Below are 26086 nucleotides of genomic sequence, written 5' to 3'. Positions count from 1 at the left end.
ACAGCCATATCACATTGGCAGCTCATAGTCATCCTATGATCAACCAATACTCCAAGGTCCTTCTCCTCTTCCATTACTTCTAATTGATGCGTCCCCAACTTATAACTAAAATTCTTGTTATTAATCCCTAAATGCATAACCTTACACTTCTCACTATTAAATTTTATCCTATTACTATTACTCCAGTTTACAAGGTCATCCAGATCCTCCTGTATAATATCCCGATCCTTCTCCGAATTGGCAATACCTCCCAGGTTTGTATCATCTGCAAACTTTATTAGCACACTCCCACTTTTTGTGCCAAGGTCAGTAACAAAAAGATTAAATAAGATTGGTCCCAAAACCGATCCCTGAGGAACTCCACTGGTAACCTCCCTCCAACCTGACAGTTCGCCTTTCAGTAGGACCCGTTGCAGTCTCCCCTTTAACCAATTCCTTATCCACCTTCTGATGTTCATATTGATCCCCATCTTCTCCAATTTAACTAATAATTCCCCATGTGGCACGGTATCAAATGCCTTACTGAAATCTAGGTAAATTAGATCCACTGCATTTCCTTTATCTAAAAAATCTGTTACTTTTTCAAAAAAGGAGATTAGGTTGGTTTGGCACGATCTACCTTTTGTAAAACCATGTTGTATTTTGTCCCATTTACCATTGACTTCAATGTCCTTAACTAATTTCTCCTTCAAAATTTTTTCCAGGACCTTGCATACTACAGATGTCAAACTAACTGGCCTGTAGTTACCCGGATCACTTTTTTTTCCTTTCTTAAAAATAGGAACTATATTAGCAATTCTCCAATCATTCGGTACTATTCCTGAGTTTACAGATTCATTAAAAATTCTTGCTAATGGGCTTTATCATCAAGTATGTTGTATATACCATCTGTGCAATCCATTTGCTCAAGAATAAGAAATGTATGGAAAGTGAATAGCTATTTTCAGGGGGACAGAAATGCCACTGAAACGAGGATAAACCTTCTTATGACCTATGCCCTATAATTAGTTCTAGTTGGATACTATGTTTCAGATGGAGGTGAATTTTGAAGGGAGGAAAGTTAGGGACTGTCTCCAAGAATTGCCACCTGGGTACATTACTTGGAGAAACTCCTAACAGGGACCCAACCCAGCACAAAGCTGCACAACATCATGCAGTGCAATCAGAGTGGGGGGAAAGGGCTTTTAAGAGAAAGGTGCTTTACTGTTTCCTAAATGCTGAGATTTGGAGCATAGGAAGATGATATGTGATTGGTTAATCCCAAATGTTTGTCAGCACACTGTTGAATCAGAGTGATCCAACATGTGTTATCTCTATATTGCACAGATTAAATTAATGATATAGGAATATAGCTTACTTAGCTATTTTCATGAGAAGAAAAATAAAAATCTTTCCATCATCACTCATTATATGCAAATAAAGGGTAGTACAAATGAAGCTTTCACAGGAATGGACACTGTAAAGAAAGACATCTCACTATTAATACGGGAGTAATTCTGCCCATCCATCTGTTAAATCTATGAGTATGGCCACTGTGAATAAGGGCCAAAATGTTCAAACCTGGGCACCTAAATTTAGGCACTTAAATTCATATTTAGGCACCAAGATAGCTGCCTATCTTTGGTCAAGTTGTTGCCAGAAGCCTAAGCAGATCAGATTGAGTTTGGCATTCCTGCAGTTAATACGTGCTGGGCCTTTTCTCCAACCATCCTTTCACCTGAGAGCTTACCAAACACAGCGCACACAGCAGACAGAAACTCTGGCTCATTTGCTTCTTTCATACTTCCCATGAATGAAAATATTGTTAATATTGACACAATTAGAGGGCAAGCTTATGCAGACGTACAGCAACATCAGTAATCTCCAAATCTGCTAGTCAAGCGCTACAGAGAATTGGTTGGGTAGGACAGGAAACTCTCCACATTAAGGGCATGGCTATACTTGCAAATGTAGAGCGCTTTGAGTTAAACCAGCCTTTGTAGAGTGCAGTAGGGAAAGTGTCCACATTTGTGGCACTTGCAGCAGCATTGGGATTGGTGCACTGTGGGCAGCTATCCCACAGAGCACCTCTTCCGGTTCTAGCGCTGTGGCTTGTGGAAAGGGGGCAGGGTGCGAGGCATTCTGGGTCCTGTCCCAATGCCCTGTGATGCATCAGTTCACATCCCAGCAATCCCTCTGCTTCCGTCCACAATTGGCACCATCTTTCAACATTTTTTATACTGCGCACTCTGTCTTCCCTTTTGGTCTGCGGGAATGGAGCCCGAACTGCTGAGGAATATGCTGACGAGTCTTGCCAGCACATCACGTTTGACAGTTGAGTTACTCCTTAAGATCCAAAGTGACAGTGAGGACTCCAACGATGATATCGACGCGAGTAAGGCATATAACACAAGATTGCTTGTGGCATTCATGGACATGCTCACCACCATGGAACAGCACTTTTGGGCTCGGGAAACAAGCACTGAGTGGTGGTATCACATCATCATGCAAGTCTGGGATGATGAGCAGTGGCTGCAGAACTTTTGGATGAGAAAAGCCACTTTCATGGGACTGTGTGAGAAGCTTGCCCCCACCCTGCGGCACAAGGACATGAGATTGAGAGCTGTCCTGACAGTGGAGAAGTGGGTGGCTATTGCCATCTGGAGCTGGCAACTCCAGACAGCTACCAATCGGTTGCTAACCAGTTTGGAGTGGAGAAGTCGACTGGAATCGTGCTGATGCAAGTTTGCAGGGCCATTAATCGCATCCTGCTCAGAAGAACCGTGACTCCAGGTAGCGTGCATGATATTGTGGCTGGCTTTGCACAGATGGATTTCTCTAATTGCAGAGGGGCGATAGATGGGACACATATTCCAATTCTGGCACCAGCCCACCTAGCCTCCGAGTACATTAATCGGAAGGGCTGTTTCTCTATGGTTCTCCAGGTGCTTGTGGATCACCGTGGGCATTTCATTGACATTAACGCAGGCTGGCCTGGAAAGGTGCATGACACACGCATCTTTCGGAACACTGGCCTGCTCAGGAAGCTGCAAGCCAGGACTTTTTTCCCAGACCAGAAGATCATCATAGGGGAAGTCAAAATGCCCATTGTGATCCTTGGAGACCCCGCTTACCCTTTAATGCCATGGCTCATGAAACCCTAAACAGTGAGCCTTGACAGGAGTGGTTCAACAACAGGCTGAGTTGGTGCAGAATGACTGTAGAGTGTGTTTTTGGCCATTTAAAGGGCCGCTGGTGCTCTCTGTATGGGAAGCCAGATCTGGCCAATAACAGTATCCCGTGGTTATATCCACGTGCTGTACCCTCCATAACATTTGTAAAGGGAAGGGTGAAAGACAAATTGGAAGATTGGGCCAAAAGAAATCTAATGAGGTTCAATAAGGATAAGTGCAGGGTCCTGCACTTAGGATGGAAGAATCCAATGCACCGCTACAGACTAGGGACCGAATGGCTCGGCAGCAGTTCTGCGGAAAAGGACCTAGGGGTGACAGTGGACGAGAAGCTGGATATGAGTCAGCAGTGTGCCCTTGTTGCCAAGAAGGCCAATGGCATTTTGGGATGTATAAGTAGGGGCATAGCGAGCAGATCGAGGGACGTGATCGTTCCCCTCTATTCGACACTGGTGAGGCCTCATCTGGAGTACTGTGTCCAGTTTTGGGCCCCACACTACAAGAAGGATGTGGATAAATTGGAAAGAGTACAGCGAAGGGCAACAAAAATGATTAGGGGTCTAGAGCACATGACTTATGAGGAGAGGCTGAGGGAGCTGGGATTGTTTAGTCTGCAGAAGAGAAGAATGAGGGGGGATTTGATAGCTGCTTTCAACTACCTGAAAGGGGGTTTCAAAGAGGATGGCTCTAGACTGTTCTCAATGGTAGCAGATGACAGAACGAGGAGTAATGGTCTCAAGTTGCAATGGGGGAGGTTTAGATTGGATATTAGGAAAAACTTTTTCACTAAGAGGGTGGTGAAACACTGGAATGCGTTACCTAGGGAGGTGGTAGAATCTCCTTCCTTAGAGGTTTTTAAGGTCAGGCTTGACAAAGCCCTGGCTAGGATGATTTAACTGGGACTTGGTCCTGCTTTGAGCAGGGGGTTGGACTAGATGACCTTCTGGGGTCCCTTCCAACCCTGATATTCTATGATTCTATGATTCTATGAAAGATTCACTCAAGCATGGAACTCTGAGGTTCAAGACCTGGAGGCTGAATTTGAACAGCCAGAGAGCAGGGCTATTAGAGGGGCCCAGCGAGAGGCTGCATGGATTAGGGATGCCTTGAGGGAGCAATTTGAGGCTGAAAGCCACCAGTAATGTGTAATGTCCTGCATGGGACTGAAGTGCAGTGGTTCCAATGTTAGTAGGAATCTGTGTTTGCTATGTATGATACACTGACTTGCAGTGCCTGTTGCTTTCCTGAGCTAAGATATCTTTTACATTATGCAATCATAAAGAATGTTTTCAAAGCAAAAAAAAATCCATTTAATGAAAAGAAAATGCATTTACGGAAAAGAAACACAACTGCTTGGGAAACACAAAGGGTAAGGGGGTGGCATGGGGAACGGTACAATCACAGGTTTGCGTATGTCCTGTTATCATACTCAGCCTTCCTGTTTGGAGTGCTGTGCAATGAGTGCTGCATTTCAGGATGGCTATACTGCATGGTGATGGGGGTTGAGTGCAGTGGGTAAGGGTCGTAGTTTTCAGGGCTGTGTGATGAAGCTATAGATGTTGGGAGCAGCTGGTGGTGATAAGAACCCGGATGTTGGTGAAAGTGGGTTGGAGGTGACATGGGGGCACAAGGGAAAGAGTTTTGGGACAAGGGCTGCAGAGGGGGGTGGGGGCGGTAGTGCTCCGCCTGCATGACTACGAGCACCTGGATTGAGTCCGCTTGGCGCTCCATGATGCTTATCAGCCACTCTGTGCTTTGGTGTTGGCGATCCGCATTTTGCTGGCAGACCATCCTTTCACTTTTCCGACTCTCCTGCACTTTTTGATTGTCATTAAGGGAGTGCTGCATGAAGTCATGCAGCATGTCCTCTGCTTCTACATGGCATCTTCCTGATTCTTTGCAGTCTCTCGGTCAGTGATAACACGGATAGCTGAGATCTCAAGGTTGTATCTGTAAAGGCAAAATGCAACACTTAACAGAGGCAGCATTGTTCACACCAGACAGAGCAATGATTCCCCTGTACTTAAGGAGGGCAAGCACAGACTACACAATCTCATAATTTGCCCATCCCAAAATATGCATGCATAGCCCACAGGAGCCCCAAAATGGTGAGTAAGCACAGGGTCAAGGGGGACTGCTTCTTTCATGACTGTACTGTTCTCTGGGTTTCTGTGCCTTGGGGAGAGCCAACAGCTGCAGGGAGCTCCTAAACTGAACACTATCCCCACATTTTCCACAGGAGTTCGTCCTGGAAGATATCTCGCTGCTGAGGGTGACCTGGGAAACAAGGGAGGGTCTTCTACTACAATGTGGTTTCTGCCTTGGCCCATATGCAGCTTGCCTGTGTGCAGCTATGGTCCCCCCACCCCTCCCGGCACAGTGGTGTGGACATGTTAGCCTAACTGGGATAAGGACCACAGCGACTCTCCCAAGAAACCTGCGCAAGCGCATTGCCCAAGTTCTGGATGAGACCTTTGAAGAGATCACTGAGGCTGATTACCACGAAATGAGAGAGCACATCAATGCCCTATTCCGCATCTAGACATGCATGCAACCCCAACCCTCCTCGCCCCACAAACCCGCACTGAATAACTTCCTTCCCAAAATAAAAGCCACTTACCGGGAACCTCCTCCAGTGTTTGTCCTTCCCCAAGCACGGGCCGCTGCTACTGGCTACCTTCCTCCTGGCTTGAGAACAGCTCCTGGCTGCATGCATCTAGGGATGCCGGGGTGTCTTGCTCCTCCTCAGCACCCTCGCTCCCGCTTTGCTCCTCCTCCTGCTCCTCCTGCCTTGTTAGACTGTGCTCTGAAGGGTCCATGGTGGTCCCCGGCGTGGAGGTGGGGTTTGCCCCCAAGTATCACATCCAGCTCTTTGTAAAAACAGCAGGTCGCAGGGGCAGCACTGGAACGGCTGTTTGCCTCTGGGGTTTTGCGGAAGGCATTCCGTATCTCCTTCACTTTAACCCTGCACTGCAGAGCGTCCCGGTCATGGCCCGTTTCCATCATGTCCCTTGATATCTGCCTGAAGGTATCATCATTCCTATGGCTGGAGCACAGCTGGGACTGGACAGCTTCCTTCCCCCAAACACTGATGAGGTCCAGCACCTTGCCATTGCTCCATACTGGGGATCGCCTGGCTCATGGAGGCATGGTCACCTGGAAAGATTTGCTGAGAGCACTCCATGCCTGGCTGAGCAAACAGGAAGGGGATTTTCAAAATTCCCAGAGAATTTAAAGGGTGGGTCTGATGGTTGGTCACCTGAGGGCAGGGCAGTAGAGTTCAAAGTGAATACCAGAGTAGCTAGAACAGGCCTTGTGGGACCCTTCTGGTGGCCGATCAGAGCGCACTAACAGACCAGGATGTTCACATAGGCGCTGAGGCGCTCCAGCGGGAGTGCACCAAATGTTATTCCACTTGCCGAGGTGGAGTACCAGAAGTGCTCTAGCTGCGGAGTCGGAGTGCTCTACTTGCCTTGCCAGTGTGGACGCGTCATAAGTTAGAGCGCACTGGGCTGCTTTAATGTGCTCTAACTCGCAAGTCTAGCCATGCCCTTAGTTATTGCAGAACAGACCCTGTGTCCTCACTTCCGATGTGCACCAAGCTAACTCAGGAATGGTTGAGCTGTGAATAGATGGTTTATTTCGTGGTCATAGGCTACTCTGCCTCTTGCTGTCTTGTACACAGGGCCAGGAATTGGCTCTTAGTTTGTTTTCTTGGTTTTGTTTGGTAGCTTTTGCAGTCTGCGTAAAGGTTTGGTTGCACTGACTTAAGGCAAGCATGCAGTACATATGGCTCCATGTGAGCTTCCTTACAAAGAGATGTCAGTTTCTCTTAATCCAGGCCAGCAGCATTCCTGCTGTTCCAATCCTGGGATTTCCCCAAGAGCGATTTCCAGAGTTGCTGAATTTGTGGTGGCTTAAATGCTGACTGATGACCACTCAAGATTGATATGAACACAAAACAGATGCTACCTGTGATACTGTGCCAGAAGACTTTGCTTCTAAGAACAGAAGGACAAACGGATTAAACAACTGCACCACTTATGCCCTTTCAAAGGTAAAATGTCTACCTGTCTTCTGAAAACTTAGACAGTGTACATAGTTGCTCTGGTTTTGCTCATCAATCTACACTCAGTAGTTCCAATTTATAGTGGTTTAGAAACATGCTGTTATGCTTTTTAAATAAACATTTATCTTTTGATTTAATAATCCTTTGAACAGAAGTTTACTCCCACCTCTTATCCTACACCTTGTTGTAGGACTGAGTTGGCGTATTCCCAACTGCATGGTCAGAACTCTTCACACAGAGTGCATTTCCTATGTAACAGAAAGACAGGGGAAGTTTTCTTTCATTTATAACAGTATTTTATGGCATCATTATTGAGGAGTATGTACAACAAACAGACACAGGGCCTGATTCACCTTGTGTTGTCATTTACACCTGTGCAAAACAAGTGTCAAGCGAATGTGGAGAACTAACCTGTGCATAAACTAATAGAGAAATAGGATTTGGTAATACTTTTACACCTACTTACTGCAGGTGTAGATGACTGAATAAAGGCACAAAGGAGTGGAGAATGAGGCTCATAACTGTACTTTCTTCATACTGTGACAAAGTTCTTGCTCTACCTTGGTGGGTCTTGCGCTTATTGGCAGATTTGCTCGCCTTGGAGCTTCATGGCAGCCCTCAGCTTGGCCATTTTTCTGAACCCACAGTCCAGGTCGACTCCTCCTGTGTCTGACCAGGAGTTGGGAGGATTTGGGGGGAACCCGGGCCTGCCCTTACTCCGGGTTCCAGCCCAGGGCCCTGTGGAATGCAGCTGTCTAGAGTGCCTCCTGGAACAGCTGTACGACAGCTACAACTCCCTGGGCTACTTCCCCATGGCCTCCTCCCAACACCTTCTTTATCCTCACCATAGGACCTTCCTCCTGGTGTCTGATAATGCTTGTACACCTCATTCCGCGTTCTCACTCTCAGCTCCTAGTGCCTCTTGCTCCCAGCTCCTCACACGCACACCACAAACTGAAGTGAGCTCCTTTTTAAAACCCAGGTGCCCTAATTAGCCTACCTTAATTGATTCTAGCAGCTTCTTGATTGGCTGCAGGTGTTCTAATCAGCCTGTCTTCATTGTCTCCAGAAGGTTCCTGATTGTTCTGGAACCTTCCCTGTTACCTTACCCAGGGAAAAGGGACCTACTTAGCCTGGGGCTAATATATCTGCCTTCTATTACTCTCCTATAGCCATCTGGCCCGATCCTGTCACAATACATTTTTTAAACTATCTCCAAATTCCTTGCAAATTAAAGAATATTTCAGTTAAAATTCTAATCTCATCAAAAACTGTGATTTCATACTTTTGTATGAATCCATGTACAATAACCATTTTAATGTGATAAACCTCTTCTGTACATCTCCAGTCTGTTTCATTAACCCTTAATGCATCCGATGAAGTGAGCTGTAGCTCACGAAAGCTTATGCTCTAATAAATTTGTAAGTCTCTAAGGTGCCACAAGTACTCCTTTTCTTTTTGCGAATACAGACTAACACGGCTGCTACTCTGAAACCTGTCATTAACCCTTATGTGCAAGTCTTGAGCTAGAGTAGACTAAGTGACTAGAATTTTAATCACACTAATGCAAAATGTCCAGTTCAGAGCTCATCTATACCAGTGTAGAGCAGGAGTAACTCCATTGCAGTCAATGAGATTACACCAGCGTAAGTGAAAACAGAGTCAAGTCAATGTTGATCAATATCTATCAAACTTACTGCATCATTGTAGTTTACTACATTCACTTCCTTTCCTCCTATAGCAGGGGTGAGCAAACTTTTTGGCCTAAGGGCCACATCTGGGTATGGAAATTGTATGCTCATGGAATTGGGGGTTGGGGTGCGGGAGGGGGTGAGGGCTTTGGGTGGGGATGCGGGTTCTGGGGTGGGGCTGGAGATGAGGGGTTGGAGGTGCAGGTGGGTGCTCCGGGCTGGGACTGAGGGGTGCGGAGGGCAGGAGGGGGATTAGGGCTGGGGTGGGGGGTTGGGGTGCAGGACAGGGTCGGGTGCAGGCTCCTGGCGGCGCTTACCTCAAGCAGCTCCCAGAAGCAGCAACATGTCCTCTTCTTCAGCTCCAATGCGGAGGCACGGCCAGGAAGCTCTGCGCGCTGCCCCATCCACAGGCACTGCCCCTGCAATGGGAGCTGTGGGGGCAGTGTGCGGAGCGCCCTGGCTGTCCCTATGTATAGAAGGTGGAAGGGGGATGTGCCACTGCTTCCAGAAGCCGCGTGGAGCCCTGACATGCACAGAGCAGGACAAGCCCTGGACCCGCTCCCCGCTCCCTGGCTGGAACTCGAGGGCCGGATTAAAATGTCTGAAGGCCTGGATGCGGCCGCTGGGCCGTAGTTTGCCCACCTCTGTCCTATAGTAAAATAACTCACCATTTCCGGAGGAAATCCTCCTGTCTATACCTCTACCATTCTAATTTTTTTTGACAATATGCTTCCATTATTACACAGATAAAACAAACAGATAGTCTTTTGTGGTTTGTTTTCCACAAAGCAGGATATATTTTCACCAGACTGTGCAGTATAAATTAAAATAAAAACTAAAGTGCAAATATAAAATTGAATTATCTGCTCCAATGATATTCAAGGCGGGGTGGTCAGAAAGGAGATTTAAAAATAAAAAACCACACACTTTATGTCAAGTGTCCATTGGTAGCCAAACACTTCGAGATAATGGTGGCCTTTTATTATGAGCAGCGTAGCGATGCCTAGCAACTCTACAGTGCAGTACAGAAGCCCTGGAGAATGGCAGTCTTACCTATCTCACACCCACAGAATGGGGAGCAGTAGAGCCAAAGAGGCTTGAGTCTCACCTCACTTACACTGGTTCAAAACTGGTGTAACTCTGTTGACTTTGATGGAGTCACTCCTGCTTTATACTTGTTAATGAGATCAGAATCAGGCCCAGGATTCCTTTCAAAGCTCATCCCTGCCATCCCCCAATCGCCAGAAAAGTTACCAGGACTCAGTCTGAGGAAGGGTATCAGAATCTGTCCCTAGATAGCTAAAAATACTGAACAAAATTCAATTCTAGCAACTTTAAAATAACAAACCAAAATGTGCACTTGATGAAGGGGAAAACACTCCTCACCACTCCCTCTCTTAACCAACACCTCTTGCTGCCTTTGCTACAAGTGCCCTGGCCCTCTTTTAGACAGCCAAACCCCTCCAATTTCTTTCTGTGACAAGTGCCTCCTACTTCCCTTTTCAGATGGCTGTTCCTCTGGCCTTTTAGATCCTCTTCCTGGTGCCAAACCTACCCACCCTAATTGCAAGTGCTTTATAGGCTTGTCAAGTCATACACATCTTAAGTTTTGCACCTTGAGAGCTCTGCAGTGGAAAGCAGCGAATGTGTTATTAACAGACTCTGTCTGCTCTCGCTTAATTTTCCCCTCCAGAATGGGGTCTTCTGGATAACCTACTGCAGCATCTCTCCAGACTTCATGGTTGCCATCATCACTGGATTTCAGGTATGTAAGTATATCAACTTGAAAGGCGTGGGGCAGGGGAAGGGGGTAACAGACCTATCCACCATACTTCATGAACCTGTGAGGTGAAGGGCACCAGAACATGGAAATGCATTTCTGTGTAGAGGAAGGGATTGTGGAGGGGTCTTAAATGTGTCGTAGAATATCAGGGTTGGAAGGGACCTCAGGAGGTCATCTAATCCAACCCGCTGCTCAAAGCAGGACCAATCCCAAATTTTTGCCCCAGATCCCTAAATGGCCCCCTCAAGGATTGAACTCACAACCCTGGGTTTAGCAGGCCAATGTTCAAATAGTCGCATGAAGGGACTACCTGAGTGAAGGTGAGATCACCATTTTACTATAGTGATTACATGACCCCAGTGGCTTAGAAAGTAGTATTTTCCCCTTCAAAAGTGGAGAGGAAGCCTGCTGTATGCCCCAAACTGGACATGGGGGAGTGGGTCTAGAGTTATTCCCCATTTTTAAAGAGGAGGTGGGGAGCTTCAGTCATCCCTGTGAAGAACTGAGAGAATTAGTAAGCACATCTGGAAAGTCCCTGTAGCTGACTGCTGGTCCCCGTAGCTGACTGTCCCTCCTTCTCCTCAGAAGAGTGCATTAGATAAGAGGAAATATTTGTTGAGTGGGGAAGGAGAAGGCTGTACTGGAAAGGGAGCCATGGTGCCCGCTGAAAGTTTGGATAAGCTGCAGATGCAACAAGTGTATTCTGGATGTCCATCTAAGCTAAAACTGAAAGCTAAAACTAACATTCTGAGGTAAATCTATCCCTAACATTTGGCTATAGTGATAAATATTTCTAGAGCACACAACACAGATCAATCAATACCCATCAATATGTGTATATGTTATAGCTGGGGTTTTCAAAAGAGCCAAAGAGAATTATGGTGCCCAAATTCCCAGGTCCACCCTTATGAGCCTCACAGTTTAGCGTTGTTAACCAAAAGCCAGCCCTGGTTATTTTTGAATATAGTGGCACACACTTAAACAATAGGCATTTCACTGAGAGACATTTGCAGCTTAAAAAAATCTCTATGGCCTAATGTCCCATTAATTTGGTCATGAAGTTAATGCTCCAGGAAAATGGGGCAGCCCTACGATCCTTCTTTACTAGGGATTTCCACTGAACGTTTTTTCTTTTTCTTTTCTTTCTTTTTCTTTTGTTTTTTGGCTGGGGGGAAGGAAGGGAAGATTTAACATAATCATGAATCTCACACAGATCAGTCTCCCTTCTTATGGTGTTTCTATTTCAGATGGAGCAAACACACCTATTGTGGTTCTTCAGTAAGATCTTCATATCATAAACCTTACTGATAGCCATCTTCTTCAGCTGGTTGGGACTCTTTGTGATTTTTTCCATTTACTGTTGTAAGTGATGCTAATCAGATCCTTTCCCCATTGTTGCCAATTTAAAGAACCTTTGAAGGCATTTGGATATGTTGGGGCGGGAACACCAATATATTATAAATCCAGGAAGTGGATCAAAGTAATGGAACAACCTCCAGGCTCCAGTTCTATCGGAGTTTGTGTATTGTGGATCTTCTTCCATATACCCTGGCGTAACTGAGGACTTAAACTGGTGTAAGTGAGATCAAACCTTTCGTCTTGTGTTGAAATTTATAAGAGAGCCCAAACTCCAACCCATCTGGGTAACCTATTGTGTGACTCAATCCTTAAAAATGAAGAAATACTACACTATTCTGCAGAATACCTTTTTTTTTTTTTTTTTGCAGCGGGGCAGGGGGAGGAGAGTACGGAAGCTTTAAAAGAAAAATAGAATCCTTCACATTCAAAAGTTTCCAGTTTCCGTGATTCTACCCTGAACTGGAGTTAAAGAGGGAAAAGTCAGAAGGGGATTCCCCCCCCACCTTCTCTCCAGAATGACCTTAGTTAGTACTGCTTCCTCAACTTTGTGAAGATTCTTATTGCCTTAGAGATATTAAGCTACATGTTTCTTTCTGGCAAGCCCATTCAGCAAAGGAAATCAAAGAGAAATTCAATAAGCTAAATTTTAGGAGAAAATATGTCATGTCAAAGAGAACTCCCACAGGAGCACACTTCCTGCAACATGCTCTAACTGAGCAGTCAGAAGAGACATTATTTATTTACTAGGTAGAAGAAAGGGTCACAATCAGACTGAAATATAAAGCCACAATGCACGCATTAATACAGAGACCTGTGTCTGAACATGGAATTCTATTCTGCTGGAAATTTTGATATTGTGAAAGTGTTTGTGTTCCAAATTGGAATAAAAAGTCAAAATTCTCAAGGAATGGAAATTCTAAAAATTCAATGTGAAAACATCAGAACATTTTCTTGGATAATGCAGAACCAGTATAATATTAAATCTAACGTCATGTAAATATTAATACAAGTCTAGATGGAATTGATCAAAATGCTAAAGTAAAATAGTAAAAAGTGAAATAGTTTAACCTTATCAGAATGAACCATTTGGCATTACTGAAATGAGGAAGTTGAAAGAGTTCATTTCAGCTTTTCTCCCTGTAACAGCATAGCTAGCTTCTTAAGTAAAATTGGGCTCAGCACTTCTGTTCCAGGTCAGGTGTGCCCTAGTGTGGTTTAATGAGGAGGATGGGGCTGCCCAGGGAGCTATAAAGAACTGTTCACAAGCCTTAACCCAGAGTTGAGAAAGGGAGAGAATTCCCTGGCTGAGCAGTAGAGCCAAATCAGGCTGGTGAAAGCAGGAGGCAGTCAGGGGTCACCTACAAACTTCTCCGGGCCAGAGATTGGGGGCCAGAGAGGGCTGAAGGCTGAGAGCAGCAGAGGGAGACACCTGCTGGAGAGCTGAAGCAGGAGGCCAGGAAGAGGGGTGGGAGTTGAAGGCAGGGGAATGATGGAAGAGTGAGCCCAATGAATACTCCAGGGAAGAGTTGGAGCTGTACATGAAAGATGACCTGGGATGTAGTGAGAGATGCCAAAGCTGCATTTGCTGTAGGACTGTTTGGAGGAATATACCATTTGGACTGTGTCATGGGGATTCTGGTTTACAGTAGTAGGACATCTTTATATATTCTATAGATTCTAATTTATATACTCTGAAGGCTGAATTGAGTTTATTTAAAGAATGAAGAAGGAAACTGAGTCAATGGGCCATGTGCAGGGCTGCCCTGAGGCCACAAGAGGGTGACCAGGAGGAGGTAACATGTTTACATGCCCCATAATAACATCAGCAAAATTCACACACCTGTGAAATGTTTCAGTTTTGATAAAACTATATTTTATGATAGAAATCTGTACTGTAAAAAAAAAAAATTCAAGCAGCTCCACTTTAATATCTTAATGTCGTGGAGTGTAAGGTTGGGAAGAGATTAGCAGATCATCCAGTCTAATCTCCTGTATATCACAGGCCACCAACACAACCCTAACACTAAACGAAACAAACAGAATTAGGCTAAAGTACTACAGCCCTAGGAGACTGACTGTTGTATGCCACAGGCAGAGAACAGGAGGGACCAATGCTCAAGGCCTTTGCAGTGGCAAGGAACTGATTTGGTTAAATGAACCTAGTAAGTAACCTGGGCCCCATGCTACAGAGGATGGTGAAAATCCCGCAAGGTCCCTGCCAATCTGACATGGGGGAGGATTCCTTTCCAAGCATGACTATGGTGATCAGACCCTGAGCATGAGAGCAAGACCCACCAGCCAAGTGCCTGAGGAGTATTCTCAGTACTGCACCAGAGTACCGGCCCACCCTACCTGATATCTCATCTCCAGCAATAGCCATTCCGGATGCTTCAGTAGAAGGAGAGGAACGAACCTGAGAATACATTGGGGCGTGTGGGGGGAGGAGAGCGAGGAACATTCTCACTTCGTACCCATCTGAGCTTATACATTCAGAGTGTGTTTTTTATGGAGCGATAGATAGAGACATTACCTTCTAGTTCAAATTAAGCCCAGTTTGTTAATAAATGAAAAACATTGCCATTAGACAGCTTCTGGGGGGGAAGGGTCCTAGCTAAAATGAGGCTGGTGTTTCAGTCCAGCTCCTAGTGGACAAGTGGTTGTTCACCCATCATCACATTTGTAACCTCGGTGTCAGTGTCAGTGGAGAAACCAAGAATTTCTGGGCACGGAAACTGAATTATCCTCCATGTCATAGAGGTGGTCCCAACAGAACAGTGTGGAGGCACATTGCTGGAACTGTGTGAGGAATGCACTTCCACTGCTTATATTGTACTTGTTCTGTGGATGGAAGAATTAAGTCAATGGAGATATGTCAATTTACACCAGTTGAGATCTGTCCCCAAATCTCTAGAGTTCTCGACTTGTCATCTTTCCCCAGAACTAAGCTTGTTGCTAAAACATCCCAAATTGTATTTTTACATGTGATGCCCTTTGTGACTCTGTTACATGAAGGCATCTGTCAGTGATCTGACAAACTTTATCTGTGGTTAAATTCCAAGATGAGGAACCTTTGCGGAAAAACCCACCATGCAAGACTGAGATGACCAAGTACACTGGCTTTGCCATAGATTCACTGTGTAACATTGGGTGAAGTATCTAAACTTTCTGTACTTCAGCTTCCCCATCTATAAAATGGTGAGTAACAACTTTTTGTGTTAGGTACTTCAAGATTTCCAGATAAAATACGCTACTTAATTGCGAAGTGCTGTTAACTTCTGTCATCACATTTGTTGCAGCCACTTCTAAGAAGTGAACTGTGGCTTCTGTTAATATTTTTCCAAATGGCTCTTTGTAGGGTCATGAGGAAACTGAAGACAGCAAAGTGACTTCTGGTAATCAGTTCACAATATAGTAGTGGGAATACCCCAGTGGCTGATACTGCTGCCCTAGATAGAGGGCCAGAAAGTGAGAAAGCCAAGATAATGTTAGGATAGAATAGCGGAGAACACTCTTATGGGTTTTCAGTCTTGACCAAACAGCATAGACTGTTTAGGGAATTCCTGGACTATACTGTATAGGGTTAACCATTCAAGCCTCTCTCTGATCTCTGTGGCATATAGAAGAAATATATCTTTCTACGTTGTCTGTTTCACTGAGCCTCTGCTGTGTCACAAGGCGGGAGGGGTGATGTTTGGCTTTTTCACTCCCCATTGCATTTTGGCTATTGAGAAGTTTTAACTGCTTTGGAATTGGCAACATTGGCCCACAGACTCCGCAAGCCAGGAATTAGGTGAATGTTACGCCGTTTGTTTTTCAGACATGAGTGCCTCTCCAGCAGCAAGTCAGCACTGCAACAGACTCATCTTTACAAACTTGTGGGTTTTGCAGCATATACGATGGGCTAGATTCACAAAGGTACTGAGGCACCTAACTGTCTCTTTAGGTATCTAAATCCAACATTTAGGCACCATGGGTAGTCCCAAAACCATCGACAAACCCTATGGGCACTTAAGTCCCTAAGACAAAGTGAGCTGTAGCTCACGAAAGCTTATGCTCTAATAAATTTGTTAGTCTCTAAGGTGCCACAAGTACTGCTTTTCTTTTTAAGACAGCTATATTTCCATTAGTGAGTATGCACAAAACCACCCAAATACTGATGCCACCCCACAGCTAATGAGCTGCTCTGAGCCCTCACTGAAATCAAAGGCCTAGTAGCCCTGAAGGGATGTCAAACTAGGCATTCCCTGCTTTGCTAACCCGCAGGGCCTGATCCTCTATGTGTTCTCAAAGCAAGTCCACTGGAGGCTCCTACCTAGGGGCAAGAAGGTCAGGACAGAGAGCATCAAGCTTAATGGGTATGCCACTCAGCTGGGATGCAGGAGACACGAGTTCAAATTCTGCCGCTGTCGGATTTGGAGCAGGGACTTGAACCCAGATCTTCCACTTCCCATTTGAGTATCCTCACCTAAGGGAGAGGTGTTTGGGGATTTAGCATAAAACCACCAGCTAGAGGTAAGTAAGTCTGACCTATCTTTGGTCTCTCTATTGTAGAAATTATGGTGAAACACCAGCACAGATTGTATAATAGCACTGCGGTGCTTTGATTTACAGTGTTCTGCTCTCCTTTATCTATTACAATTAACATAACTCTTAAAAACAAATGCTGTTAGTTTCTGTGGCTTTAAATAGCAACATGTAATACTCAAATTCATGACTTTCTCAGGGCACCCATGACTGTGAGTCACCTTATTACCCCCTGCCTGAGCAAGAGAGAGACTTGCTGGTGCTAAACTGGATGTCAGCTCTCTGTTGCACCAGTCTGTTAGCTACCAGACAATCTCCTCAGAAGCTCTGCCAGCCTTTACTCTGGTTTGCAGGTAACAACCGGTGTACGTTAGCCCCCAAACACGCTGGAAGCATCTCTGTTGTGTCTAACCCCTGTCACTGGACTTTCACAGTAATTATGATATTTTCTGTCTTTTCCATCCCTTTCCTAATAGTTTCTAATGTTCTGTTAGATTTTCTGACTGATTCTGCACACTGAGCTGTTTTTCAGAGAACTATCCAGAGATTCCAAGATCTCTTTGGGTGGTAACAGCTAATTTAGAACTCATCATTATATATGTATAGTTGGGCTTATTTTTTCTGATGTGAATTATTTTGCAGTTATGAGTGTTGAATTTCTTTTGCCACTTTATTGCTAAGTCGCCCAGTTTCGTGAGATCCCTTTGTAACTCTTCACAGTCAGCTTTGGATTTAACTATCTTGAATAATTTTGTAACATCTGCAAACTTTGCTACTTCACTGTTCACTCCCTTTTCCAGAGCATTAATGAATATGTAGAACACAGGCCACGGTGCAGATCCTTCAGGGACCCCACTGTTTACCTCTCTCCATTGTGAATACTGACCATTTACTCCTACCCTTTGTTTCCAATCTTTTAACCAGCTCCTGATCCATGAGATGACCTTCTCTGTTATCCCATGACTACATAGTTTCCTTAAGAGCCTTTGATGAGGGACCTTGCAAAGGCTTTCTGAAAATCCACTGTCTACTGGATCACCCTTATCCACATGCTTGTTGACACCCACAAAGAATTCTAAAAGAGAGGTCAGGCATGACCTCCCTTTACAAAAGCTGTGTTGACACTTCCCCCAACATATTATGTTCCTCTGTGTCTGATAATTCTGTTCTTTAGTCTACCAAATCGTCTGGTATTGAAGTTTAGGCTTACTGGACTGTAATTGTCAAGATTGCCTCTGGAGCTCTTTTAAAAAATCGCCATTATATTAGCTGTCCTCCAGTCATTTAGTACAGAGGCTGATTCCAGAGATCACTTACATACTACAGTTAGTAGTTCTGCAATTTTTATATTTGCGTTCCTTCATAACACTTGGGTGATGATCTGGTCCTGGTGACTTCTTATTGTTTAATATATCAATTTGTTCTAAAACCTCTTCTATTAACACATCAATGTGGGACATTGCCTCAGATTTGTTACTTTAAAAGAATTATTCTGATGTGGGTAGCTCCCCCACATCTTCTGCAGTAAAGACCGATTGAAAGAATCCATTTAGACTTGTCTTCCTTGAGTGCTCATTTAACACCTTGGTCACCTAGTGCCCCCACTGTTTGGCAAGTTTTCTGTTTCTAATGTACTTAACAAAAATTCTCTGTTAGTTTTTGCATTCTTAGCAGATGTTTCTCAAGTTCTTTCTTGGCCTTCCTTACTATACTTTTACAATTAGCCTGCCAGAGTTTCTGTTCCTTCCTATTTTCCTCATTAGGGTTTGACTTCCAAATTTTAAAGGGTGCCTTTTTTTTGCCTCTTATGGCCTCCATTACTCTGCTGTTTAGCCATTGTGGAATTATTTTGGTCCTCTTATTTTCTTTGGAGTATACATTTAGTCTGAGCCTCTATTACGGTGTTTTTAAATAGTCCTCATGATGCTTGCAGGCATTTAACCCTTGTGACATGTCCTTTTAATTTCTGTTTAACAAGCATCCTCATTTTGTATTGTTCCCCTTTTTAAAGTTATGGTGGATTTTTTTTTTGGTATTATCCTCCCTAGAAGGATGTTAAACGTAATTACATTATGGTCACTATTACCAAGCAGTTCAGCTATAATTATTTCTTGCACTAGATCCTGTGCTCCATTTAGGATTAAATCAAGAATTGCCTCTTCCGTCGTGGGTTCTAGGATCAGCTGCTCCAAGAAGCAGCTATCTACAATGCCTAGAAATTGCATCTCTGCTTCACGCTCTGAGATGACATTTACCTAACCTTTTGTATCTGTTTTCCCCATCTGTAAAATGGGGATAATGATACTGGTCTCCTTTGGAAAGTGCTTTGAGAGCTACTGATGAAAAGTGCTAGGTATTATTGTTTTAAGAGTATAATTGCATTTAAGTAAAAAGTTCTACAGTTCCATTTCTATAGCCTCTAATCAACTAGTTGTATATTTAATCTTCTGTACACATAGCAGCCAGGAAAGAAATATAACCAACAGTTCTGCTAGGAAAGCATTCCAATATTTGTAACTAGAATGGGACAAATTGTTAACTGTGAATAAATAATCTGGAGAATGTTCTTTCTCTTTTCCTGTTCATGACTCAGCCAAGATCTTTGCTTATGTTTCTGCTATTCGCACATATTTACTGATTAATGTATATCTGAAAACTTCAATCTGTGGTGGTCAAACTGTTCACTTTGACTATGCATGGTGTGGGGTTGCTTATCTACGTCGCATGGTATTATTTCTGCTCCCTGATTTGATGGCTGATGCTTTTTAAGAATGAGGAAAAATAAACAGTAGCAGAGGACAGATCATCAGCTGGCTTAAATTGTTTTACTGATGGAGCTTTGAGTTCACGCCACCTGAGGATCTGCCCCCAGATATTGTGCATAATCTTTTTTGTGTTGGAATTGGAGTGTTTGTGGAACCCACAGCAGTTCCCCTAACATTAGTATGAACAAAATCTCATTTGAGTGATTGTGAATAGCAAATGATGAGGGATATAAATATGGTGAAACTAAACAGCTGTTTCAAATGAGTGTTCATTCACACAATGGGCCAGATTTTCCATTGCCCTGCACTTCATGTAGTCATTTATACCAGTGCAAATTGGGTGTGAAAGAAACTACCATATCAGAATGTTAGTGTTTTACTCCCATTTGTATTGTTTTCACATACTCACTTTGTATTGATGTAAATGTCTACATAAGGTACAGGTCAAAAAGAATCAGGCCCAATGTTTTCAGTACTTGAACTGCTCTGTGTAGTACACCTGTAACTGCTAATCCAATGAAGTGAGCTGTAGCTCACGAAAGCTTATGCTCAAATAAATTTGTTAGTCTCTAAGGTGCCACAAGTCCTCCTTTTCTTTTTGCTAATCCACTGCCGCTTGACTTTGTGTTTTCTAGTTAAATGTACTAGCAGGAATTTCAAATCTAACTAATGTAAATTTTGCTGGTTGGTTTTTGTTTTTGTTTTCCAACATAAACTTCTATCCCGAATTAAGGAAAATGTGTGCAAGAAGGTCTTCCAAACTTATTACAAAAAGTTGCCTAAAATGTCATCATTATTTTACTGTCACCGTTAAAACAATGAAACCATTTATCTAGTGATCACTCTGAATGAATGATTTGAAGTCAGGTAAAAATCAAATACTCAACCAAATTTTTGCCTGAAAAATCTTCATTCAGCCACAAGTCTCTCAGTTCCACCAATTTCCCACAAAGGTCAGATTCCCTATGACCCCCACACAACATTGGCAAAAGAATAATAGAATCCAGTTCAAAGTCTCCTCCCTTTTAATTGGGAGGGCTGGATTTCAGTCAGTATATTTTGTCTCTCTGTCATTAAGTGCTGATTGGTCCAGTGAGATGCAGAAAGCTGTGAGCATACGACAGCATTCTGTTGATTGTTGAAATTGCTTGTATGAATCCACTAACCCTCTAATTGCCCAGATCCAGGGACTAATAATTTACATGCTTCATTTTGCACTCTGTAAAGTTTCTTTTGGGCCAGAAGGAGCATGAGCTCTGTCTGTTCATGTGCCAATTCTGAAAGCCAGAGACTAACTGCAAGTAATTCAGCATATGTGTGGGAATGTCAGAAGCATTTATACTGAGCCTCGAGCTGTCTATGCTGAGTTTCCAATTTAGTCTGCCACTTATCTTGGTTTTGGTTTTGGCAGAAGAAGTGAAGCTTATGAGCCATCTTGGTGGCGTCGAAAGCATCCCAAAATATGTAACTGAATTGTCATGTAATTCTGCACACTTCACAAAATTATCTTTGAAGGGGGCCGAAATTAAGTCTTAGGTTTATCATTAATTCACGGTGCCATATAAGTAACAATAGAAAAATATTCTTTATAAAGGAACTAAGGAAAGAGATTCCCATGAGGTATGACAGGCAACGATATATGCTAGCCTGTGTCAATAAAATTTATTCCAATAGTGAAGGCCAAAGCTGCAATGTCCCCTTCCTTTCTTGATCCTGAATCCTTTCTTCCTTAATTAAAACCACCTGTACTGTTACAGCTAGCAGACATAAATATAAATATTTATTGACTCTGACATGATTACAGCAAATGCTTTAAGACATGACCTTGCTTACAAAGGCTACTGAGTTCCTTTGGGTGGTTCAGTGTGAAGAGATCCATCATATGTACAACAGAGTTTGCCTTAGTCACACTGGAACTCATGCTAATGCCAAGTCAATGAATCAAATTAAAACAAAATCAAGCCTAAGTGCAAACTGGGTTATTAACATCATCTTGATTTCATAGAATCATAGAATCATAGAATATCAGGGTTGGAAGGGACCCCAGAAGGTCATCTAGTCCAACCCCCTGCTCAAAGCAGGACCAAGTCCCAGTTAAATCATCCCAGCTAGGGCTTTGTCAAGCCTGACCTTAAAAACCTCTAAGGAAGGAGATTCTACCACCTCCCTAGGTAACGCATTCCAGTGTTTCACCACCCTCTTAGTGAAAAAGTTTTTCCTAATATCCAATCTAAACCTCCCCCATTGCAACTTGAGACCATTACTCCTCGTTCTGTCATCTGCTACCATTGAGAACAGTCTAGAGCCATCCTCTTTGAAACCCCCTTTCAGGTAGTTGAAAGCAGCTATCAAATCCCCCCTCATTCTTCTCTTCTGCAGACTAAACAATCCCAGCTCCCTCAGCCTCTCCTCATAAGTCATGTGCTCTAGACCCCTAATCATTTTCGTTGCCCTTCGTTGTACTCTTTCCAATTTATCCACATCCTTCCTGTAGTGTGGGGCCCAAACTGGACACAGTACTCCAGATGAGGCCTCACCAGTGTCGAATAGAGGGGAACGATCACGTCCCTCGATCTGCTCGCTATGCCCCTACTTATACAACCCAAAATGCCATTGGCCTTCTTGGCAACAAGGGCACACTGCTGACTCATATCCAGCTTCTCGTCCACTGTCACCCCTAGGTCCTTTTCCGCAGAACTGCTGCCGAGCCATTCGGTCCCTAGTCTGTAGCGGTGCATTGGATTCTTCCATCCTAAGTGCAGGACCCTGCATTTATCCTTATTGAACCTCATTAGATTTCTTTTGGCCCAATCCTCCAATTTGTCTAGGTCCTTCTGTATCCTATCCCTCCCCTCCAGCGTATCTACCACTCCTCCCAGTTTAGTATCATCCGCAAATTTGCTGAGAGTGCAATCCACACCATCCTCCAGATCATTTATGAAGATATTGAACAAAACGGGCCCCAGGACCGACCCCTGGGGCACTCCACTTGACACCGGCTGCCAACTAGACATGGAGCCATTGATCACTACCCGTTGAGCCCGACAATCTAGCCAGCTTTCTACCCACCTTATAGTGCATTCATCCAGCCCATACTTCCTTAACTTGCTGACAAGAATGCTGTGGGAGACCGTGTCAAAAGCTTTGCTAAAGTCAAGAAACAATACATCCACTGCTTTCCCTTCATCCACAGAACCAGTAATCTCATCATAAAAGGCGATTAGATTAGTCAGGCATGACCTTCCCTTGGTGAATCCATGCTGACTGTTCCTGATCACTTTCCTCTCCTCTAAGTGCTTCAGGATTGATTCTTTGAGGACCTGCTCCATGATTTTTCCAGGGACTGAGGTTAGGCTGACCGGCCTGTAGTTCCCAGGATCCTCCTTCTTCCCTTTTTTAAAGATGGGCACTACATTAGCCTTTTTCCAGTCATCCGGGACTTCCCCCGTTCGCCACGAGTTTTCAAAGATAATGGCCAAGGGCTCTGCAATCACAGCCGCCAATTCCTTCAGCACTCTCGGATGCAATTCGTCCGGCCCCATGGACTTGTGCACGTCCAGCTTTTCTAAATAGTCCCTAACCACCTCTATCTCTACAGAGGGCTGGCCATCTCTTCCCCATTTTGTGTTGCCCAGCACAGCAGTCTGGGAGCTGACCTTGTTAGTGAAAACAGAGGCAAAAAAAGCATTGAGTACATTAGCTTTTTCCACATCCTCTGTCACTAGCTTGCCTCCCTCATTCAGTAAGGGGCCCACACTTTCCTTGGCTTTCTTCTTGTTGCCAACATACCTGAAGAAACCCTTCTTGTTACTCTTGACATCTCTTGCTAGCTGCAGCTCCAGGTGCGATTTGGCCCTCCTGATATCTTTCCTACATGCCCGAGCAATATTTTTATACTCTTCCCTGGTCATATGTCCAAGCTTCCACTTCTTGTAAGCTTCTTTTTTATGTTTAAGATCCGCTAGGATTTCACCATTAAGCCAAGCTGGTCGCCTGCCATATTTACTATTCTTTCGACTCATCGGGATGGTTTGTCCCTGTAACCTCAACAGGGATTCCTTGAAATACAGCCAGCTCTCCTGGACTCCCTTCCCTTTCATGTTAGTCCCCCAGGGGATCCTGGCCATCTGTTCCCTGAGGGAGTCAAAGTCTGCTTTCCTGAAGTCCAGGGTCCGTATCCTGCTGCTTACCTTTCTTCCCTGCGTCAGGATCCTGAACTCAACCAACTCATGGTCACTGCCTCCCAGATTCCCATCCACTTTTGCTTCCCCCACTAATTCTACCCGGTTTGTGAGCAGCAGGTCAAGAAAAGCGCTCCCCCTAGTTGGCTCCCCTAGCACTTGCACCAGGAAATTGTCCCCTACGCTTTCCAAAAACTTCCTGGATTGTCTATGCACCGCTGTATTGCTCTCCCAGCAGATATCAGGAAAATTAAAGTCACCCATGAGAATCAGGGCATGCGATCTAGTAGCTTCCGTGAGTTGCCGGAAGAAAGCCTCATCCACCTCATCCCCCTGGTCCGGTGGTCTATAGCAGACTCCCACCATGACATCACTCTTGTTGCACACACTTCTAAACTTAATCCAGAGACACTCAGGTTTTTCCACAGTTTCGTACCGGAGCTCTGAGCAGTCATACTGCTCCCTTACATACAGTGCTACTCCCCCACCTTTTCTGCCCTGCCTGTCCTTCCTGAACAGTTTATAACCATCCATGACTGTACTCCAGTCATGTGAGTTATCCCACCAAGTCTCTGTTATTCCAATCACGTCATAATTCCTTGACATCACCAGGACCTCCAGTTCTCCCTGCTTGTTTCCAAGGCTTTGTGCATTTGTATATAAGCACTTGAGATAACCTGTTGATCGCCCCTCATTCCCAGTATGAGGCAGGAGCCCTCCCCTCACAGACCTTCCTGCCTGTGCTTCCTCCCGGTATCCCGCTTTCCCACTTACCTCAGGGCTTTGGTCTCCTTCCCCCGGTGAACCTAGTTTAAAGCCCTCCTCACTAGGTTAGCCAGCCTGCTGGCAAAGATGTTCTTCCCTCTCTTCGTAAGATGGAGCCCGTCTCTGCCCAGCACTCCTCCTTCATGGAACACCATCCCATGGTCAAAGAATCCAAAGCCTTCTCTCCGACACCACCTGCGTAGCCATTCGTTGACCTCCACGATTCGACGGTCCCTACCCAGGCCTTTTCCTTCCACGGGGAGGATGGACGAGAACACCACTTGCGCCTCCAACTCCTTTATCCTTCTTCCCAGAGCCACATAGTCCGCAGTGATCCGCTCAAGGTCATTCTTGGCAGTATCATTGGTGCCCACGTGGAGAAGCAGGAAGGGGTAGCGATCCGAGGGCTTGATGAGTCTCGGCAGTCTCTCCGTCACATCACGAATCTTAGCCCCTGGCAAGCAGCAGACTTCTCGGTTTTCCCGGTCAGGGCGGCAGATAGATGACTCAGTCCCCCGGAGGAGAGAGTCCCCGACCACCACCACCCGCCTTCTCCTCTTGGGAGTGGTGGTCGTGGAACCTCCAACCTCAGGACATCGCATCTCATGCCTCCCAACCAGCGGAGTCTCCTTCTGCTTTCTCCCCCCAGACATATCATCTGGTCCACTCTCCGCATTGGTACCTGTGGAGAGAACATGAAAGCGGTTAGTTACCTGTGTCTGTGTTACTGGAACCCGGACATTCCGCTTACCTCTTCTGGAGGTCACATGTTGCCAAGCTTCTTCACTGGCCTCTTGGCTCCTCTGTGCAACCTGCTCTACATCTTTAGAGCTTTGTGCCCCTAGAAGGCTATCCTGAGTTTGGTCCAGAAAATCCTCAGTCTCTCGTATACAACGCAGGGTCGTTACCTGTTGCTCCAGACCTTCAATCTTCTCTTCCAATATGGAGACCAGCTTGCACTTTGTACAGACAAAGTCGCTTCTGTCCTGTGGAAGAAAGACAAACATGGCACATCCAGTGCAGGTCACAACAGCTGAATTCCCCCCTTCCATATCACCTATCTACTACGGAGCTTCCTCAGAGACGTTGGCAAGATGTAAGCCTCAATGGGCGAACTCCAGGCGAACTCCCAGGCAAACTCCTGCTGTGAGCTGCTCTGCTGTCCCCGCTGCTCAGCTGGTTCGCGAGGCTCCGGCTATTTTTAAACAGCCAGGCTTCCCTGACGCAAACACACAGACACCCTAATGCCCGCCCCCTGCAGGCTAGCAGCCAATCAGACACTCACTCAGGCTCCCTCCCAGCAAACACACGCTCGGATACTTCCTCAGCAAGCAAACACACACACTCGGATACTTACCAGTCCCAGGCAAACTCCTGCTGTGAGCTGCTCTGCTGTCCCCGCTGCTCCGCTGGTTCGCTGCCGCTCCTTGATTTCCTTATCATTGGCATAATTAACTCTTATGCATAAACATGCATTTTGTTGTCATATTCTAAATAAGTAACATATCATGAAAAATAACTGTTAGGCAGGTGGTAAGCTACCTTGTGCATGTGGTTAGTGTACATGCAGACATGCTTGTATTGTTATGAGCTGGCTTAAACCTCATTATTGGCTGAGTTAAAACCTCATTGAAACTATGTGAATGTGCCCTTCACTTAAGATTGTGGTAAAAGACAGTTAATGGACTACACCCCAAACAAGGCCTAACAGAGTCTACCCAGGATCTAGCACCTTGTGGGCAGGGCATTAAGTGGGTATTATGACTGGGTAAGTGGGAA

At 44.9% G+C, this 26086-nt stretch overlaps 1 long non-coding RNA gene across 1 annotated transcript in view; it reads left to right on the top strand.

The window, feature by feature from the left end:
- The window catches only part of LOC119853754, a 29200-nt gene extending 13932 nt beyond the window's left edge, over nucleotides 1–15268 (top strand). The window contains exons 2-5 of the long non-coding RNA XR_005292204.2: nucleotides 6997–7227; nucleotides 10624–10695; nucleotides 11961–13851; nucleotides 15137–15268. This is a non-coding gene — a long non-coding RNA (uncharacterized LOC119853754). The remainder of the gene's footprint in view (nucleotides 1–6996; nucleotides 7228–10623; nucleotides 10696–11960; nucleotides 13852–15136) is intronic.
- The last annotated feature ends 10818 nt before the right edge of the window (nucleotides 15269–26086 follow it).

Source organism: Dermochelys coriacea, chromosome 3, assembly GCF_009764565.3.
Source record: "Dermochelys coriacea isolate rDerCor1 chromosome 3, rDerCor1.pri.v4, whole genome shotgun sequence".
NCBI lineage: Eukaryota > Metazoa > Chordata > Testudines > Dermochelyidae > Dermochelys > Dermochelys coriacea.
The sequence above is the reverse complement of the archived record's forward strand: the minus strand, read 5'-3'. Positions and strand labels throughout refer to the sequence as shown.